We start from the raw sequence: 22,149 nt of genomic DNA, 5'->3' as shown, positions 1-22,149 counted from the left end.
AGCTAAGCAGATTGAATGAAGAATAGGGCAAGGAAGCTTCTTAACCAGAGCATATTGACAGTAAACTACTTCAGCAAACAGTGAGATTAACAGCGTCTATCAGCTAACATTCAGCGCTACACCGACATGAATGGGGCCTCAGTCTAGAATGCATGTACCGTGGGAGAAGCTGACCGCCATGCGTCTCCACACGAACGTCACCAGCGGTGGCGGCGCTGACCGCCGTGCGCCTCCACAAGAACGTAGCCAGAGGTGGCGGCGCGGCTAGAGGACGGCATTCTACAAGAGCGTACTGTGGGAGCGAGAGGATCGCCGAACCGTGGCACCGACATATCAGCGCGGCGGGGAGGGTGGCTTTAGCGGAGCGAATGGAGTGGAGGGGAACAGGGGGGGAGGGGGTTTGGGGAATATTATTGGCTAGTTGGCCAAAGGGCGGTTGAATCGGATTTGGGGGGAATTTTTGGGTGTTGGGGGGGAGAATTTTCGCGCGGTGGGCGGCAGGAGTTTGGCGCATCGTCGGTTTCTCCAAGTGCAGTCCCATGTGTCAGTGAAGAGACAAGCCGAAGCGTGTTCCGTTTGCGTGAGCCCTGTGAAGGACCGAACATGTGAGGGGTGCAATGCGACCGCGACGGGAGTGCTATGAGTGTACCGCCTTTTTTCCTTTTAAACTAGGTGCTTCGCCCCCTAAAGAAATTGTTGCTTCGCGTGATCCATCGATACTACTACTAGTAATCTGGTAATCCCGACTAAAACGGCACAGCCAGGTCTTTTCCCGCGCGATATGCTGGGAGGTTGGCTTAGTTGGGTTTTTTAGGACGAGTAATGCTACACGTACGTAATCCCAGTTACGTAATTAACATAATGTGAAACGTGTGAGCTGTTGATTGTAGATTGGGGGGGAGGGGCCCACCACCATGTAAATCAGGGGAGGAGAGAGAGAGGCAATTTACGTTAACCCTTTCGTAGGTTCCCGTAGATGTAGAAAGATGTGAAACGCGTGAATGTGTAGTGGACGTACTATTGGAATGCCTAAGATAATTTGTGTATGTATAGACCCTATGTGTTTATTTTACTTCGCATGTTAGATTTGTCTCCGTTCAATAAAAAGCAGTGTTGGTGATGATGGTGTGTCTGTCATCCTACAATATAGGCCGTCCGATCTATATATAACGGATAGGAAGGAAACTATGACAATTTACCCGCACTCCTCTCCACATTTGCAGATAAGGCTTTGCCTCATTCATCCTTTTCTCCCACAAGATCTTGATCTTCCGTGCAACGCACGGGCATCTTGCTAGTACTCCTACAATATGTATATTATTGTGAAAGTTCATATACACCGGCCGAGATTAATGCAAACACGGCAGATTTTCATTACATTTCAAACTTTTATAGGACAGAGAAATAAAAGAAACCCGACCCTAAACCTATTCTACGGCGGCGACCGACGTCCGCCATTCAGGATCTCTATGTACGGGGGCGGGGTTCAAGACCCGTGAAGTGAAGGTGCGGTCTCCGGCGAGGAAGAGTAGAACACGGGATACAGACCGGCCAGTTGGGACACCAGGCCCTGCCGCCTCCCATGCCCTACTCATCCTCGGAGGAGTCCCTGACATCGGCGGTGCCGGACATTGGACATCGGCAACTAGGACGCATTGCTGACGGTGCTCCCGTCGTTGGCCACCAGCGTGGCCACCGCCTGTGCGGTTGCGTCCGCGTCTGGCTATGCCGCTATTGCGTCGCGAGAGGCGACTTGAGCGAGGGCGGCGCCCTCGAGCTTCATCTCTGAAGACAAGCTCTCCCGAAGAGTGTTCGCACTTGCGGTCATTGCGGATGTGGTGCCAGGTAGGAGGACGATGCGCTATGGTGTGGAGGTTAGCTGGGCGTTGCCGCTTTAAGTAGCGCATTCCGGTGAGGCCAAGCGTTCGGGTGCGTCATTAAGTCGCCGGAGTTGCTTCCTCGGGCACCGAGCCTCTTAACGACGACATACGAACGGACGGCATGGATGTGGGCAGCTGGAGACGACTGGGAACACACCGCGCGACGGTGCAAGGGACGAGGGTTTTGGTGTGCCACGGTAGTCAGCTGCGGTCGTGGCAACGTTGGAGATGCCCTTTGCTCACATGCGATCCCCACATGTCATTGAAAAAGCAAGGCGACACGGCATGGTCTCAGGTCCAGAGGATGCAGTTAGCCGCGCTACACCACTCTGCGGATGCGTCGCGGTGTCCCGTGCATCCTCGATGAGCCGGGTGTTGGGGTGTGTTTGGATTGTGGCCAAAGTGCACCTTACCAAAATTTTGGTCATGACCCAAAGATTGGTCTTTGTTTGGATGGTTGCCATTTTTTGGCATGCCAATGAACTCTAGCCAACTCTAGTTCATTTTTCTTGCCAATGTCGGCCAAATCACGGGCAACCAATACCTCAACCAAAATTTTGGTCATGACCAAAAGATTGGTCTTTGTTTGGATGGTTGCCATTTCTTTGGCATGCCAATGAACTCTAGCCAACTATAGTTCATTTTTCTTGCCAATGTCGGCCAAATGATGGGCAACCAATACCTCAACCAAAATTTTGGCTACCCAATGCTTTAATGGGGCAACCTTGGGCACAAACCAAACATACCGTTGGTCGTGCCATAGCACTAACGCCACCCTCGGCACACTGAAACTGACCATGTCTAGCTACGATATGAGTGTGTCGCTCACCGCGGTCGCCGTGTCCAGAGGCGGTGCTGGAGCTGCACCCCGTAGTTGGCCCCAATGACCCACATGAACGGTTGTCGGTGGCGAGTAGGTCATGGGCCAGCTCCTCCATTGGACGAGTCTACCCCACATGTCGGGTTCCCTATTTTCCCGGGCATATTCGAGCATCAGTGCTCCGCGTTACGCATTAGGCCTTTCACTATGTAGGCCAAGCGAGACAACTTATTGTTTATTTGAGCCGTTCAAGTATAATCATGTGGCGTTTGCTTATTTCTCATTCCTCTCCAACCCTCTTCTCCATCGATCATGTCGCCCTCCAGTCGAGTCCATCCTCCCGCATGCCTCATTTGAACATCCCGCCGAGTATCATTCGCATGTACCCACCCTAGTCCTCTTTCAATAGATCTCCGGACCCCGAGATGAAATCGAGAGGGAACGAGTCAGGGCACGTGATACCTAAGGCGGATTCAAAATTTTGAATCGGTGATCATAGCATCCGCAAATCATATATAAAGGGTATTCAATGTTTGTTTCATTTTTGAACGTACAATATACTCCCTCCTATCCTTTCTAGTTTACATATAAGTTTTATGTGTAATCAAAGTATCTCTACCTTGATCAAAAAGGTATCAACATTCAACAACGCCCAATCAATATTGTTAGATTCATATGTACTCCTAGATTTGTACTCGAGATGGTTTCCAATTTGACTATTGACAAGATTAATAGTACATGAGATGTATAATGTGAAAATTATATCATTGGAAACTCCTTTCACATACGAATTTGACTGTATGCTTTGTGTAAGTTGCATGTCATATATTATTACTCTAACATTTGGTCAAAGTTAGCCTCGAAAAACGCATTAGACCCTGTATGCTTTGTGTAAGTTGCATGTCATATATTATTACTCTAACATTTGTGTAAGTTGCATGTCATATATTGTTACTCTAACATTTGGTCAAAGGAGTGTAGTGGAAGTGGATCCTCTGATGTAGGTATCCCTACCTTACCCTCCCTTTCGGTCACTTACTGGTGGACCCCATGCTTGCTAGGCCCCGCATGTCAGTTACTCAGTGGGTTCGGCCACGTCAGGGGATCCTCATCCGTAGTATACTGCCTCTGTTTTTATTTACTCCGCATAAAACGGAGAGAGTGGTGGTATAATAAATGACGCGGGCGGGGGAGGGGGAGGGACGTCGGTTTGCTCTCAATTGCGGTCCCACAAGCGAGCGAAAACGCAAGGCGAAACGCGTTCCATTCGGTGAGCGACGTGGAGGGTCAAGCGTGCCGGGCTGCAACGCGAACGCGACAAGAGCGATGTACAGTCAAAACCGATTGATCGGTTGTCACCAGAACCACTATTCACTCCAGAACCTTCGCTGCTCGGCCTACGCCAGCCACTACCCTAAAACCACACCAAATCTCCAGCCCATCCCCCCACCTTTCGATCCCCTAGCCCGCATCAAGCGTCCCCTAGTTCGCCGGAAAGCCATGGTGTGCCGCAAGATCCCTTACTACAAGATGTTGACGCCGGAGTGCCGTGCAGAAATTGCGGCGGCGGTCGGTGCCACAGACCTCTGTTCCCAAGATCGCTTTGTGGCGGGCCAATCCCCGAGTTCTGTGGAGCCAAGCTACGAGGAGGAGGAAGCCGATCCAATGTTCATGGCGGAGGTCGCGGTGCAGAAGGCCCTCGATGGGTATGAGACGATGGACGTCGACTTCGTGTCGGCGTCCGAGTCCCCCATGGTGCAGGCGGACCAGCGGTTTAACATGGCGATACTAAAGGAGGACCGGGAGGCAGAGGCTCAACTCGACGCGGAGTGCGCGCATGCCGCTGCCTTCGAGGCTCTCCTGCAGGCGGAACCGGGTGTCGTGGATGTGAACCGGGCGGCGAAGGCTCAACTTGAGGCAGAGCGCGTGGATGCCGCTGCCATCGAGGCCCTCCGGCAGGCGGAACCGGACATCCTGGACTTGAACCGGGCGGCAGAGGCTCGACTCGACGCAGAGCACGCGGATGCCGCTCTCATCGATGCCCTCCTGCAGGCGGAACTGGACGTCGTGGACTTAAACCGGGCAGGGGAGGCTTGACTCGACGCGGAGCGCGCGGATGCCGCTGCCATCAAGGCCCTCCTGTGGGTGGAACCGGATGCCATCGACTTGAACCGGGCTGTGCTCTCGTCCGTGCATAGTGTCCGCACTCTCCGCTTGAACGAGTAGCTGGAGGCCGAGGACAAGCATGGTGCGGAGACACACGTCGGCAGCGACGGCTGGTTCCTGCCGGCAGCCAAAGACGACGAGGCCGTCTCTTTCCGTGAGCAATGATAGTTTTTCTTTATGTTGTTGTTTTTATGGATATTTTGTTGTATAAAAACATATAGTTGTTATGCAAGTCGCTTGACTTGGGTCAGTCTACCATTTCAGGCGGTTGGATGAATATCCTACGTCTCCTAATCCTTCTTTCCTTCTTCCTCACCTCTTCTTCTTCCCCAACAGACCATCGCACGGGCCGTACGGATACTCCCCAACATGCGGTTGAACAAAAATTAGGTGTCAGTGATAGGATGGCTGAGTTTGATTTGTTCACATGCAACAGCATGTGTCAGTGAGGGTGCGTTCCCTTGGTTGGGTTTGCGGTGTGCAGGAGAGACTGTGTGAGGGTGCGGTGCGACCGCGGCGTGTAGGAGCGACCGTGTGAGGCTGCGGTGCGACCGCGACAGCTTTTCGCAAGTGTACCTCCTTCTCATTTTGAAAACTTTAGGCAAGCTTGGCAAAAATGTGTGGCAAAGTTTGGCAATGCAAGGCCTAGACCCAAACAGGATAAGTACGTGTGTACTAGGAGAACTAGTGTTAAAAAAGAAAGGCGGGGTTTTCCTTCATGGGATTTAATCGATACAAATCCTCGTTTCATGTGTCAATTAATGCGTATTTTTTTCTCCAAAGACCAAAGAGCTAACCATCTCACTCCTCATCGCTTGATTAATGCAGCGCCATGCAAACCAACCTTCTCACTTTCGCATGCATTAAAGTCGTCTCTCTCCCATGTCCATCTCTCTGCATGCACGCGCCTCTCGCTCTCTCTCCTGTTTCTGCATGCAAGCAGCTCTCTCTGCCTTGGGAAGATGTGAAGCACATGGGAAAGAGAGATGGGATTACTGAAGGCACGCATGCGGTGGAAAGGGATGGAGGGCCCGGTTGGAAAGGGCAGCGAAAAAATGCCAATGCGCAGAGCTTTGCGGGGAAAATGAAATTTTCTTAGTCGCAGACAAAAAAGGACCGGAGGGAGTACTACTAGGAGTACTAGTGCGGTGAGATGGTTTCTCGAAGAAGATGATGGAGAAGCGTAGTCAACGAAGAGTGAAATGATGGTTGCTTCATCCGTGCTTTTGTGATTTGACGCCTCACTGCTTTGTGATTTGTGATAGAAGGGACAGGGGAGTAGACTCTGTGCTCTATAATGTACTACATGCGTCCAAGCATGGAAGAAAGAGGAGAGACATTGCATTTTTCTATTCCTTCAATCAATCAATCGGGGAGCTTCGTTTCCATCTTTTTGGCGTTGGCAACACCGTCCATAATGGTTCCCACGATGCCAAAAGCTATTTTCACATTTGGCTACACATTGTGGATGCCCTTAAACGTACCACTTGGTTTTGCTCCTGTGTGCTATCTATACAAATCTCAATATATTGATCTAAAAAATTATAGAATCAAGATTAGTAAAAAGGAGATGATTTTGCCACGCGGATGGCGGGGGAGGTTTCTTATTTGAGAAATGCTACATCCACGTAATGGTTTACGTAAAGTTACGAACTGATGTGATGTGGGACTATTTTATTGGATTAAAGGAGAGGATTAGGCCCACCCCACCTGAAAATCAGGGGGGCATATATAGATTAGATGGAAAGTATACATAGAAGCTACGTAGCCCTTTGTAAGTCTAGGATTAGGATTCTTATTTTCGGAGGACGTTGTCCTCGCGGTTTGCTAACATGCGGTCCCACGTGTCAGTGCTTTACCAAGCCAATCCGCGTCCCACATGAGGCAGAACAACGGTAGAAGCAACACGTGTTTAAGTTGAAGAAGATGAGGGAGAAAAGGATTCTGCAACGAGTGAAATGATGGTTGCTTCATCCCTCCAACTTAACTGCGGGAAAGTTGCTGGTTGCTGATTTGACGCCTCATTACTCATTACTACGCCGGTGCCATGACTGGGGTGCTTCACCCTGGCTGCTCTGCACTGTATTCCGGTATGGCACGTGGACCCGGTAGCTTGATGTCCCACATGTAGGTGAAAGGGACTTGAAGATTTATGAAAGCGAGCGCTCCACTGTTACGACGAAGGAGTAGACGACACGACGGCCCAGTGAACTGTCACTTGTACTGTATAGTACTATAGTTTTTCTTTGTCGCACGATCCATCGATACGAACCCGATTAAACAGGAAAGGGCGGGATTTTTCCCGCGCGGTAGATGATACTGGCCATATATTTCGAAGGCAATTTTAATGTATGCAAACTGAATAATTATAAGTAACAATATGATATCTAGTAAAACTAAAAACACATATGATTTATTGTGTTAGAGTGTAGTAGTAGTGATGTATTGCATAGTTGTTATATGTAACATGCGAGAACATGTAGAGATGTAGTTTTGGAGGGCCTACAGAGAGAAAAGAATAATATGGTCACCGAACTTTAGAATAAGCTGATTACGGTCACTATATATGTTTTGCAGTGATTATACGGTCACTTGCTCACAGTTCAGCATCGGATTGCACTCTGTTGACCAGCCAAATAGTCTGCGTGGCGCCATGTTGACTAGTTAAATTTACCATGTTCCTTGTGGGTCCCACCTGTCAGTTCGCATAGGCAAAAGGTCAGATAAACACAAATTTACGCAGGGGCGACAAGGCTCCAACCCGTGCGTGGGAATCACCTGGTTGTGTATGTGTCTGTCAAGGCCTGATGTGTGCGCATGCACGTGAAGGTTGAGCACTTGAGCGTGAGAGTGTGTGTTGGTCGTGTGGTGTACTGGTGTGTGCATGCATGTGTGCGTGTGTGCGTGTGAGTGTTGCATGCGTGCGTGGCTGTGTGTGTACGTGTGAGTGTTGCGTGCGTGCGTGGGTGCATGTGTTGCGTGGATGCAGTTCGTATGCATGCGTGTGTGTGTGTGTATAATCACCACACCAGCTCCTGTGTGTCAAAACAGACGGCTCAGCACCAATACAAGGCCACCTTGTCCGTTGTGCCCGCGGTCATGACTTAGAACCACCGTCCAAATATTTTTTTGTCGTTTGTTTTCATTCTTACTAGCAAGATGCCCATGCGTTGCACGTAACATCAAGATGCATTTGTATGACTTGTTTATCTTGTGAGAGAAAAGGATGAATGAGGGAAGGCCTTATTTGCAAATGTGGAGAGGTGTGTGGGTACCTTTTTGCAAAATTGCCATAGTTTCTTTCCTATCCGTCAGATATAAATCGGACAGCCTATATTGCAGGATGGTAGGCACACCATCATCACCAACTCTGTTTTTATAAGAGTGTATTTTATGTATTTTATAAAAGTGTAGATGTAGAGTAGATACAAGTCGACAGGTGGGCATGATGGTAGTGAGATAATGTGATGCAACACTAGAGGTGCGACGTGGAGCATTTAACTGGTCAACTAGTCATGTCATGAGCAAATACAGAGTTTTACGGTGAGCCCGAGACTGTATAATAACCAATAAACGTAAATGGTGACCGTAATGAATGGATTCTGAAGTCCAATGTACGTATCATGCTTTAGCTTCAAATACAATGATCGTCATTGCATATATCGCGAGAGAAAGATGAAACATACGTGAATTTTCTGGGGGCTTACTTTTAGAGGACCTGGAGATAGTTTTGTGTGCACACGTGAAAGGGGCGTACAGGGGGGTATGCGATGGAGAGAGAGATGCTCTTTGTTTCTCTTTATTATGACTAACTTTGTATATAGTAGAAAAATATACAAATTCACAGTGCAGAATAAATATCATTGTGGGCACCATGCAATGAAAATTAGCATTCGTACTCCGCCATATAACTTTGTAATGTTGTATATATGCAGAAACTCTAAAATAATTTTTTGGCCACACTTTTTTCAAAAGGAATGTTGTATGCGAAATAAACATGAAGATAGGGATTTTTAGATCAATGGGGTACGTGATGTAACATGTGTGAATGTGTAGTTGATGCATTTGGTGGGGCCTAGAGAGGTATGTGTGTGTATTACGTATTCGAGAGAGGCATGGATAGAGGGGCCGACGGGGGGGCGTGGGAGAGATAGCACGAGAAATGAGAGTGGTCTAGAGAGAGAGAGGAATATGACATCACGACAAGAGATTCCATTCCCTTGAGTGTGTATATGGAAGCGGAGGGAATAGAGGCACCAGGAGAAATTTTCTGTGTGTGTGGTGTTTGTGTTGGTATGTGTGGGTGTGAGAAGATAATGAGACATGGGGGCAGAGGGTGTGTCACCGCGTGAGGTCCGGTGGGTCGAGGTGAGGCCCTTCGTTCGGTTCCGTCCCGCGCCACATTGGTCGGCCCATGACACATTTAGGAAGACCCATGGATGACTAGTCGTACAAGACAAAGATAGCAGAATTGTGAAGGACTCTGTGTCCACTGACAAAGCCGGCTAGGATTTGTAACCCTAGGTTCTCGAACTAAGGTAACCCCTTTATCTCTGGTATTACTATTCATCCAACCTAACTTTAAGGGGCATCCTACAGAATGATCTGCTAGAATCATACTCGTCGATTAGGAAGAGAGGTGTGAGACAATGCGTGAGAGATAGGCGTAATGATAATGTGCGTACATGAGACACGTAGGTAGGTCCATGTATATAGAAAGGGTCGATGAGGATTGTGCGTGTGTATGTTTGCGAGAGGAAGAGTGCTTGTGATAAAGGTTAGTGGAAACAGTTGTAAATGGTTATGAGAGAGAGGGAGGGAGGGTTATATCTAGAGCATGTGTGTGAGAAAGACACCTCGGGAGAGAGTGTGTGAGCATGTGTGAGAGACCACCGACAGAGAGTGAAACTACACGTAAAAGACTGCTCTACACATTGATTAAATACATAAATTGTATCCAAATATTAGGATGGGATCATGATATTTGCAATTCGCGTAAGGAGTGGTCATTGATCCATCAGACATCTAGATTCACTACTAGGAAAAGGGCTACTAATGGCGCACCAGTTTTGCCTACTAATGGTGCACTACTGGTGCGCCATTAGTATCATGCCACTAGTATTTCTTACTAATGGCGCACCACCAGTGCGCCATTAGTATCTGGTATACTAATGGTGCACCATGCGGTGCACCATTAGTATACAACACCATGCGCCATTAGTATCTGGCATACTAATGGCGCACCACATGGAAGTGCGCCATTAGTAACAATTTCTTTAAAAAAAATCGTTTTTTTTAATCTCAGGTCACTATTTCACATATGAGATATCCAACACATATATATATATATACAACAAGCATCCATATAACAATCATATCCAACACACAAGTTTCATCATATATACATACATAGCCAACACATAGTTCCATCGTTACATATTACAAAAGTTTCACATTGTTCATCATCCAACACCGTTATCCATCAATTCACAAAAGTTTCACATTGATACAAAATAAAAACACAAATGGAAAAGAAGCACTCCATCCATGCAAGCTTCCGTGAATTAAATCAAATCTGCAAAATGATAAACAAGAAGTTAGAAGAAGAAGAAGAAGAAGACTAGAAGAATACTAGAAGAATAGGAAGAACACTAGAAGAATACTAGAAGAATAGGAAGAACACTAGAAGAATACTAGAAGAATAATAAGAAGAGGAATAAGAAGACTATAAGCTTATTAGAGCCAACTTAGGTAAAATGAAGCTAACCTATGTCATTTTGGAAAAGAAGAAGAATAAGAAGAAGACTATAAGCTTATTATGTAAATTGATCATTTTGTGCTAACATAAGTAATTTTGGAGCTAACCTATAGGAAACTAAGCATATAAGCTCTAAGTTAGCATATTAGAGCCAACTTAGGTAAAATGAAGCTGACCTATGTCATTTTGGAAAAGAAGAAGAATAAGAAGAAGACTATAAGCTTATTATGTAAACTTGATCATTTTGTGCTAACATAAGTTATTTTGGAGCTAACCTATAGGAAACTAAGCATATAAGCTCAAAGTTACATATTAGAGCCAACTTAGGTAAAATGAAGCTAACCTATGTCATTTTGGAAAAGAAGAAGAATAAGAAGAAGACAATAAGCTTATTATGTAAACTTGTTCATTTTGTGCTAACATAAGTTATTTTGGAGCTAACCTATAGGAAACTAAGCATATTATAGATAACATAGGTAACTAAGTATATATATATATATATCATTTTGGAGATCTGACATACCTGACATAGTTCAGCTATCATTGTTCTTCTCCTTCTCCTTCCTCAGCCTGATGCGCCAAGAGCGGCGAGGCAGTGGAGGCAGCTGTGGGATGTAGTCTTCTACCACAATTGGCATTGTCATGTCGCCCAGCTGTGGGATCGCCGGCGCCACCACCAGTGCATGGTCATTGTCAGGCACACCACCATCGCGAGGCCACCTTCAGGCAGGACGGGCATGACCATCGCTAGGTCATCCTCAGCCACCACCATCTCTTGCCCATGGTCAGCCACCACCATCTCTTGCCCATGGTCAGCCACCACCATCTCTTGCCATTGGTCAGCCACCACCAGCGCTAGGTCATCCTCAGCCTGATGCCCATCGTCATCCTGCAGCTCCTCATCCTCACTCTGCTCCTCTTCTCCCGCACTCTAGTCCGGATCATCCTTCTTGTTGTCTTTGCTGCTGCCAGAATCGCTGCTGCTTTCGCTAAAGACAAAAACGTTGTTGCTTTTGCTACAGCCATAATCGCTGCTGCTTTGGCTGTAGCAAGTGTCGCTACTGCTGCTCCCATTGCTTGTCCAAATGGAACAATGACCGTTAACAATCAATGTGAGACAACGCCAAATGTAGAGGAATAAGAAGAGGCAGAACACACTGGCATCTTCGTCGTCAGCGTAGCGCATGCGACACATACTCGCGTTGAAAACCTTCACGATGATCATTGTGGCGTCATCGTCGTACCTGAAGAGAAGAAAGTACCGGTCCGCAGGTCGTAGGCACTGTAGAACTTCCCCCAGCCACGGCACAGGTACATGTGGCCCTCCTCGATCACCAACTCCACGTCCCACAGCCTGCGAACCCCGCTGCCGGCCTATCGGAGCTTCACATTATCTGGCGGATCTTCACCCAGCATCTTCATAAAAGTGTCAGGCAGCCTCTGCAATTTTGGGACAAGGAGTGATGTAGCAAACAACAGAGTTATCATAATGATATGGGTGAAGGGGAGATCTCTCGTTTTATATACCTGCCTCGTGGCTGATACTGAAGAAGAAAGTATGATACTGAAGAACCCGAAAGCATCCAACTCGTACTCTGGTGAGGTATAGCGGCGGTGGCTGCTTCCCCCCATGCTTATCCAATCTTGCATGCATTTAAAGTTATTCAATAAGATGCCATATTATTTATTAACATGCTACCCAGAAGCTTGAACATGCCATTAGTAATGTCTAGCAGCATGGTAGAAAGAAAAGAAGTTAACATCTGAATGTTTCCCATGCTTATTTACTCAAACATTAGTAACGTGTACCAGCATGGTAGAACGAATTCAGCCCTTATAGGCAGAAAAACAGCAGCAGCAGCAACAAAAATAGAACATCTAGTAGTGCAAGACCAGATCATTTGCACTGTCCAAATGACCAAGACCAATTGGATTTTACGCAGTTAAAGCCACCACAAATGCACAGGTGTACCTATGCATTTGAGCAACTAAAACTAGTTAGAAAATCCAATAGCTAAGACAATTAGAGTGCCACAAATACAGAGAGCAGCCAAGTTAAATTAACAGCCCAGAACCCTAGCATAAGTTAAATTACACACACACTTAGATAGCCAACAGCACCCAAGTTAAATTACACACACATTTAGATAGCCAACAACACCCACAGGAGCATGTATGCAGCAAGTTCAGTGAGCAAGATGACCACCACAGAGAGCCATCACAAATGACCTAGAGCACAGCACCTGGCAACCCTAGATCAAGATATAGCTATCACAGAGAGCACCAAAATTAATTGATGCTCATCTGGAACATACAGCCAGAACTAGCAGGACTACCAAAGCATCTAAAACATGAACTAGGGCTAGATCATAGAGAGAACAGAGAGAGGAAAGGAGGATCTCACCAAGAGGGGTTGTAGCCGTAGCAGAAACTCAGCCACACCAGTGCCACGATGTGACTACCAACACAGCCGGAGTTCTGCTGCAGAGGAGGCTCGTACTGGACAACATTATCCACCATTAGCATATATTGCAGACATATATTGGACAACATTAATTTGAGTAAATATTGGATCAACAAGCAATCATGAATCAAAAAGCAACCACGGTCCGAACTCTCTCTCTCTCTCTCGGCTGGACAAATCCATGAGTAAAAAAAGTTCCAGAGCATAAGACCTTGCCAAGGGATTTATTATTAAAGTAGCTAGCTAGGTAGCACCTTTTCTATCTCTAGATTGTTATTAGAAAGAAAAATGATGCTCCAGGCAGGCCACATCATTAAATTAAACTAGCTACCACCATAATTATGTAGCAAGTAGAGGCTGAACTGAATAATGAGCTAGAATTGACGCAAACATGTTTCGCTGCTGCTAACATGTACATTTTCTCATCAGAAATTGAACGGGCAGAGGATGCGGGAGGAAGGGGGGAGGGGAGGGGGAGGGGCGGTGGCTAGGTACCTGCCTATGGACCGGTCGCTGCGGGCGGCGGGACCGGCCGCGCTAGGGCGGGCGGGAGGGAGTGAGGCGCTGCTGGGCGGCGGGGCGGCGGGGGCCTCGGCCGGCTGGGCGCGCCGCGGAGGAATGGGGCAACGGGGCAAGGGGCAGTGGGGCGAGGGGGCGGCGGTGGGTGGCGGCGGCGGCGGGTGGTTGCGATGGTGGGGCGTCGACGGGGCGAGGGGAGGTGGGCAATGTTGGGGAACGTAGTAATTTCCAAAATTTTCCTACGCACACGCAAGATCATGGTGATGCATAGCAACGAGGGGAGAGTATGATCTACGTACCCTTGTAGATCGCAACGGAAGCGTTGACACAACGTAGAGGAAGTAGTCGTACGTCTTCTTCCCGATCCGACCGATCCAAGCACCGTTACTCCGGCACCTCCGAGTTCTTAGCACACGTACAGCTCGATGATGATCCCCAGACTCCGATCCAGCAAAGCGTCGGGGAGGAGTTCCGTCAGCACGACGGCATGGTGACGATTTTGATGTTCTACCGTCGCAGGGCTTCGCCTAAGCACTGCAACAATATGACCGAGGTGGAATATGGTGGAGGGGGGCACCGCACACGGCTAAGGAACGATCACGAGGATCAACTTGTGTGTCTAGAGGTGCCCCCTGCCTCCGTATATAAAGGAGCCAAGGGGGAGGGGTGCGGCCAGCCCTATGGAGGCGTAGGAGGAGTCCTACTCCTACCGGGAGTAGGACTCCCCCCCCCAATCCTATTCCAAATAGGACTCCCAAGGGGGAAAGAGAGAGAGAGGTGGCCGGCCACCTCTCCTAGTCCTAATAGGACTAGGGGAGGGGGGGAGCCGCGCAGCCCACTATGGGCAGCCCCTTTCACCTTTCCACTAAAGCCCAATAAGGCCCATATGACTCCCGGGGGGTTCTGGTAACCTCCCGGTAATCCGGTAAAATCCTGATTTCACCCGGAACACTTCCGATGTCCAAACATAGGCTTCCAATATATCAATCTTTATGTCTCGACCATTTCGAGACTCCTCGTCATGTCCGTGATCACATCCGGGACTCCGAACAACCTTCGGTACATCAAAATGCATAAACTCATAATAACTGTCATCGTAACGTTAAGCGTGCGGACCCTGCGGTTCGAGAACAATGTAGACATGACTGAGACACATCTCTGGTCAATAACCAATAGCGGGACCTGGATGCCCATATTGGTTCCTACATATTCTACGAAGATCTTTTATCGGTCAGACCGCATAACAACATACGTTGTTCCCTTTGTCATCGGTATGTTACTTGCCCGAGATTCGATCGTCGGTATCCAATACCTAGTTCAATCTCGTTACCGGCAAGTCTCTTTACTCGTTTCGTAATACATCATCCCGCAACTAACTCATTAGTTGCAATGCTTGCAAGGCTTATGTGATGTGCATTACCGAGAGGGCCCAGAGATACCTCTCCGACAATCGGAGTGACAAATCCTAATCTCGAAATACGCCAGCCCAACATCTACCTTTGGAGACACCTGTAGTACTCCTTTATAATCACTCAATTACGTTGTGACGTTTGGTAGCACCCAAAGTGTTCCTCCGGCAAACGGGAGTTGCATAATCTCATAGTCATAGGAACATGTATAAGTCATGAAGAAAGCAATAGCAACATACTAAACGATCGGGTGCTAAGCTAATGGAATGGGTCATGTCAATCAGATCATTCAACTAATGATGTGACCTCGTTAATCAAATAACAACTCTTTGTTCATGGTTAGGAAACATAACCATCTTTGATTAACGAGCTAGTCTAGTAGAGGCATACTAGTGACACTCTGTTTGTCTATGTATTCACACATGTATTATGTTTTCGGTTAATACAATTCTAGCATGAATAATAAATATTTATCATGAAATAAGGAAATAAATAATAACTCTATTATTGCCTCTAGGGCATATTTCCTTCAGTCTCCCACTTGCACTAGAGTCAATAATCTAGATCACATCACTATGTGATTAACATCGATAGTTCACATCATCATGTGATTAACACCCATAGTTCACATCGCCATGTGACCAACACCCAAAGGGTTTACTAGATTCGGTAATCTAGTTCACATCGCTATGCGATTAACACCCAAAGAGTACTAAGGTGTGATCATGTTTTGCTTGTGAGAGAATCTTAGTCAACGGTCTTGCACATTCAGATCCGTTATGTATTTTGCAATTTTCTATGTCTACAATGCTCTGTACGGAGCTACTCTAGCTAATTGCTCCCACTTTCAATACGTATCTAGATCGAGACTTAGAGTCATCCAGATCAGTGTCAAAACTTGCATCGACATAACCCTTTACGGCGAACCTTTGTGTCACGTCCATAATTGAGAAACATATCCTTATTTCACTTAGGATAATTTTGACCGCTGTCCAGTGATCTACTCCTAGATCACTATCGTACTCCCTTGCCAAACTTAGTGGTAGGGCATACAATAGATCTGGCATACAGCATGGCATACTGTATAGAACCTATGACTGGGGCATAGGGAATGACTTTCATTCTCTTTCTATCTTCTGCCGTGGTCGGGCTTTGAGTCTTACTCAACTTCACACCTTGTAACACAGGCAAGAAACCTTTTCTTTGACTGTTCCTTTTTGAACTACATCAAAATCTTGTCAAGGTATGTACTCATTGAAAAAACTTATCAAGTGTCTTTATCTATCTCTATAGATCTTGATACTCAATATGTAAGCAGCTTCACCGAGGTCTTTCTTTGGAAAATTCCTTTCAAACACTCCTTTATGCTTTGCAGAATAATTCTACATTATTTCCGATCAACAATATGTCATTCACATATATTTATCAGAAATGTTGTAGTGCTCCCACTCACTTTCTTGTAAATACAGGCTTCACCACAAGTCTGTATAAAACTATATGCTTTGATCAACTTATCAAAGCTTATATTCCAGCTCTGAGATTCTTGCACCAGTCCATAGATGGATCGCTGGAGCTTGCATATTTAGTTAACACCTTTAGGATCGACACAACCTTCTAGTTGCATCGTATACAACTCTTCTTTAGTAAATCCATTAAGGAATGCAGTTTTGTTTATCCATTTGCCAGATTTCATAAAATGCGGCAATTGCTAACATGATTCGGACAGACTTAAGCATAGATACGAGTGAGAAAATCTCATCGTAGTCAACACCTTGAACTTGTCGAAAAACCTTTTGCGACAATTCTAGCTTTGTAGATAGTAACACTACTATCAGCGTCCGTCTTCCTCTTGAAGATCCATTTATTTTCTATGGCTTGCCGATCATCGGGCAAGTCAACCAAAGTCCACACTTTGTTCTCATACATGGATCATATCTCAGATTTCATGGCTTCAAGCCACTTTGCGGAATCTGGGCTCACCATCGCTTCTTCATAGTTCGTAGGTTCATCATGATCTAGTAGCATGACTTCCAGAACTGGATTACCGTACCACTCTGGTGCGGATCTTACTCTGGTTGATCTACGAGGTTCAGTAGTATCTTGTTCTGAAGTTTCATGATCATTATCATTAACTTCCTCACTTATTGGTGTAGGTGTCGCAGAAACAGTTTTCTGTGATGTACTACTTTCCAACAAGGGAGCAGGTACAGTTACCTCGTCAAGTTCTACTTTCCTCCCACTCACCTTTTTCGAGAGAAACTCCTTCTCTAGAAAAACTCCGAATTTAGCAACAAAAGTCTTGCCTTCGGATTTGTGATAGAAGGTGTACTCAACAGTCTCCTTTGGGTATCCTATGAAGACATATTTCTCCGATTTGGGTTCGAGCTTATCAGGTTGAAGCTTTTTCACATAAGCATCGCAGCCCCAAACTTTCAGAAACGACAACTTTGGTTTCTTGCCAAACCATAGTTCATAAGGCGTCGTCTCAACGGATTTTGATGGTGCCCTGTTTAACGTGAATGCGGTCGTCTCTAGAGCGTATCCCCAAAATGATAGTGGTAGATCATTAAGAGACATCATAGATCGCACTATATCCAATAAAGTACGGTTATGATGTTCGGACACACCATTATGCTGTGGTGTTCCATGTGGCATGAGTTTGTGAAACTATTCCACATTGTTTTAATTTAACACCAAACTCGTAACTCAAATATTTGTCTCCGTGATCAGATCGTAGAAACTTTATTTTCTTGTCGCGATGATTTTCCACTTCACTCTGAAATTCTTTGAACTTTTCAAATGTTTCAGACTTATGTTTCATCAAGTAGATATCCCCATATCTGCTCAAATCATCTGTGAAGGTCAGAAAATAATGATCGGACCACATACATCAGTATGTATGATCTCCAACAAATCTGTTTCTTGCTTCATTGTTCCGGAGAACGGCGTTTTAGTCATATTGCCCAAAAGGCATGGTTCGCAAGCATCAAGTGATTCATAATCAAGTGATTCCAAAATCCCATCAGTATGGAGTTTCTTCATGCGCTTTACACCAATATGACCTAAATGGCAGTGCTATAAATAAGTTGCACTATCATTACTAACTTCGCATCTTTTGGTTTCAATATTATGAATATGTGTATCACTATGATCGAGATCCAATGAACTTGTTTCATTGGGTGTATGACCATCGAAGGTTTTATTCATGTAAACAGAACAACAATTATTCTCTGACTTTAATGAATAACCGTATTGCAATAAACATGATCAAATCATATTGATGCTCAACGCAAAAACCAAATAACACTTATTTAGGTTCAACATTAATCCCGAAAGTATAGGGGAGTGTGCGATGATGATCATATCAATCTTGGAACCACTTCCAACACACATCGTCACTTCACCCTTAACTAGTCTCTGTTTATTCTGCAACTCCCGTTTCGAGTTACTAATCTTAGCAACTGAACTAGTATCAAATACTGAGGGGTTGCTATAAACACTAATAAAGTACACATCAATATTATGTATATCAAATATACTTATGTTCACTTTGCCATCCTTCTTATCTGCCAATCACTTGGGGTAGTTCCGCTTCCAGTGACCAGTCCCTTTGCAGTAGAAACACTTAGTCTCAGGCTTAGGACCAGACTTGGGCTTCTTCACTTGAGCAGCAACTTGCTTGCTGTTCTTCTTGAAGTTCCCCTTTCTTCCCTCTGCCCTTTTCTTGAAACTAGTGGTCTTGTCTACCATCAACACTTGATGTTTTTCTTGATTTCTACCTTCGTCAATTTCCGCATTACGAAGAGCTTGGGAATCGTTTCCGTTATCCCTTGCATATCATAGTTCATCACGAAGTTCTACTAACTTGGTGATGGTGACTAGAGAATTCTGTCAATCACTATCTTATCTGGAAGATTAACTCCCACTTGATTCAAGCGATTGTTGTACCCAGACAATCTGAGCACATGCTCACTAGTTGAGCGATTCTCCTCCATCTTTTAGCTATAGAACTTGTTGGAGACTTCATATCTCTCAACTCAGGTATTTGCTTGAAATATTAACTTCAATTCCTGGAACATCTCATATGGTCCATGACGTTCAAAACGTCTTTGAAGTCCCGATTCCAAGCCATTAAGCATGGTGCACTAAACTATCAAGTAGTCATCATATTGAGCTAGCCAAACGTTCATAACGTCTGCATCTGCTCCTGCAATAGGTCTGTCACCTAGCGGTGCATCAAGGACATAATTCTTCTGTGCAGCAATGAGGATAAACCTCAGATCACGGATCCAATCCACATCATTGCTACTAACATCTTTCAACACAATTTTTCTCTAGGAACATATCAAAATAAACATATGAAAGCAACAACGCAAGCTGTTGATCTACAACATAATTTGCAAAATACTACCAGGACTAAGTTCATGATAAATTAAAGTTCAATTAATCATATTACTTAAGAACTCCCACTTAGATAGACATCCCTCTAATCTTCTAAGTGATCACGTGATCCAAATCAACTAAACCGTAACCGATCATCACGTGAGATGGAGTAGTTTTCAATGGTGAACTTCGTTATGTTGATCATATCTACTATATGATTCACGCTCGACCTTTCGGTCTCCGTGTTCCGAGGCCATATCTGTATATGCTTGGCTCGTCAAGTATAACCTGAGTATTCCGCGTGTGCAACTGTTTTGCACTTGTTGTATTTGAACATAGAGCCTATCACACCCGATCATCACGTGGTGTCTCAGCACGAAGAACTTTCGCAACAGTGCATACTCAGGGAGAACACTTCTTGATAATTTAGTGAGAGATCATCTTATAATGCTACCGTCAATCAAAGCAAGATAAGATGCATAAAAAGATAAACATCACATGCAATCAATATAAGTGATATGATATGGCCATCATCATCTTGTGCTTGTGATCTCCATCTCCGAAGCACCGTCGTGTTCACCATCGTCACCGGCGTGACACCTTGATCTCCATCGTAGCATCGTTGTCGTCTCGCCAAGCTTGTGCTTCCACGGCTATTACTACCACTTAGTAATAAAGTAAAGCATTACATCGCGATTACATTGCATACAATAAAACGACAACCATAAGGCTCCTGCCAGTTGCCGATAACTTGGTTACAAAACATGATCATCTCATACAATAAAATTCAGCATCATGTCTTGACCATATCACATCACAACATGCCCTGCAAAAACAAGTTAGACGTCCTCTACTTTGTTGTTGCAAGTTTTACGTGGCTGCTACGGGCTTAAGCAAGAACCAATCTCACCTACGCATCAAAACCACAACGATAGTTTGTCAAATAGACTCCGTTTTAACCTTCACAAGGACCGGGCGTAGCCACACTCGGTTCAACTAAAGTTGGAGAGACAGTCGCCCACAAGCCATCTATGTGCAAAGCACGTCGAGGGAACCGGTCTCGCGTAAGCGTACGCGTAAGGTTGGTCCGGGTCGTCTCGTCCAACAATACCGCCGAACCAAAGTATGGCATGCTGGTAGGCAGTATGACTTGTATCGTCCACAACTCACTTGTGTTCTACTCGTGCAAATAACATCAGACCATAAAACCTAGGCTCGGATGCCACTGTTGGGGAACGTAGTAATTTCAAAAAAATTCCAACGCACACGCAAGATCATGGTGATGCATAGCAACGAGGGGAGAGTATGATCTACGTACCCTTGTAGATCGCAACGGAAGCGTTGACACAACGTAGAGGAAGTAGTCGTACGTCTTCTTCCCGATCCGACCGATCCAAGCACCGTTACTCCGGCACCTCCGAGTTCTTAGCACACGTACAGCTCGATGACGATCCCCGGACTCCGATCCAGCAAAGCGTCGGGGAGGAGTTCCGTCAGCACGACGGCATGGTGATGATCTTGATGTTCTACCGTCGCAGGGCTTCGCCTAAGCACTGCAACAATATGACCGAGGTGGAATATGGTGGAGGGGGGCACCGCACACGGCTGAGGAACGATCACGAGGATCAACTTGTGTGTCTAGAGGTGCCCCCTGCCTCTGTATATAAAGGAGCCAAGGGGGAGGGGTGCGTCCAGCCCTATGGAGGCGCAGGAGGAGTCCTACTCCTACCGGGAGTAGGACTCCCCCCCCCCAATCCTATTCCAAATAGGACTCCCAGGGGGGAAAGAGAGAGAGAGGTGGCCGGCCACCTCTCCTAGTCCTAATAGGCCTAGGGGAGGGGGGGAGGCGCGCAGCCCACTATGGGCAGCCCCTTTCACCTTTCCACTAAAGCCCAATAAGGCCCATATGACTCCCGGGGGGTTCTGGTAACCTCCCGGTAATCCGGTAAAATCCTGATTTCACCCGGAACACTTCCGATGTCCAAACATAGGCTTCCAATATATCAATCTTTATGTCTCGACCATTTCGAGACTCCTCGTCATGTCCGTGATCACATCCGGGACTCCGAACAACCTTCGGTACATCAAAATGCATAAACTCATAATAACTGTCATCGTAACGTTAAGCGTGCGGACCCTACGGTTCGAGAACAATGTAGACATGATTGAGACACATCTCTGATCAATAACCAATAGCGGGACCTGGATGCCCATATTGGTTCCTGCATATTCTACGAAGATCTTTTATCGGTCAGACCGCATAACCACATACGTTCTTCCCTTTGTCATCGGTATGTTACTTGCCCAAGATTCGATCGTCGGTATCCAATACCTAGTTCAATCTCGTTACCGGCAAGTCTCTTTACTCGTTTCGTAATACATCATCCCGCAACTAACTCATTAGTTGCAATGCTTGCAAGGCTTATGTGATGTGCATTACCGAGAGGGCCCAGAGATACCTCTCCGACAATCGGAGTGACAAATCCTAATCTCGAAATACGCCAGCCCAACATCTACCTTTGGAGACACCTGTAGTACTCCTTTATAATCACTCAATTACGTTGTGACGTTTGGTAGCACCCAAAGTGTTCCTCCGGCAAACGGGAGTTGCATAATCTCATAGTCATAGGAACATGTATAAGTCATGAAGAAAGCAATAGCAACATACTAAACGATCGGGTGCTAAGCTAATGGAATGGGTCATGTCAATCAGATCATTCAACTAATGATGTGACCTCGTTAATCAAATA

At 46.0% G+C, this 22,149-nt stretch overlaps 1 long non-coding RNA gene across 1 annotated transcript; it reads right to left on the bottom strand.

The window, feature by feature from the left end:
• Positions 1 to 10,232: 10,232 nt before the first annotated feature.
• LOC147976380 (uncharacterized) lies at positions 10,233 to 13,132 on the bottom strand. Its single transcript, XR_015602139.1, has 2 exons — positions 13,029 to 13,132; positions 10,233 to 10,441 (listed from the first exon to the last, which is right to left on the bottom strand). It is a non-coding gene; the product is annotated as an uncharacterized LOC147976380 (long non-coding RNA).
• Between the last annotated feature and the right edge of the window lie 9,017 nt (positions 13,133 to 22,149).

The sequence above is a fragment of the Triticum urartu genome, chromosome 4A, assembly GCF_056163025.1.
Source record: "Triticum urartu cultivar PI428250 chromosome 4A, HENAU_Tu73, whole genome shotgun sequence".
NCBI lineage: Eukaryota > Viridiplantae > Streptophyta > Magnoliopsida > Poales > Poaceae > Triticum > Triticum urartu.
The sequence above is the reverse complement of the archived record's forward strand: the minus strand, read 5'-3'. Positions and strand labels throughout refer to the sequence as shown.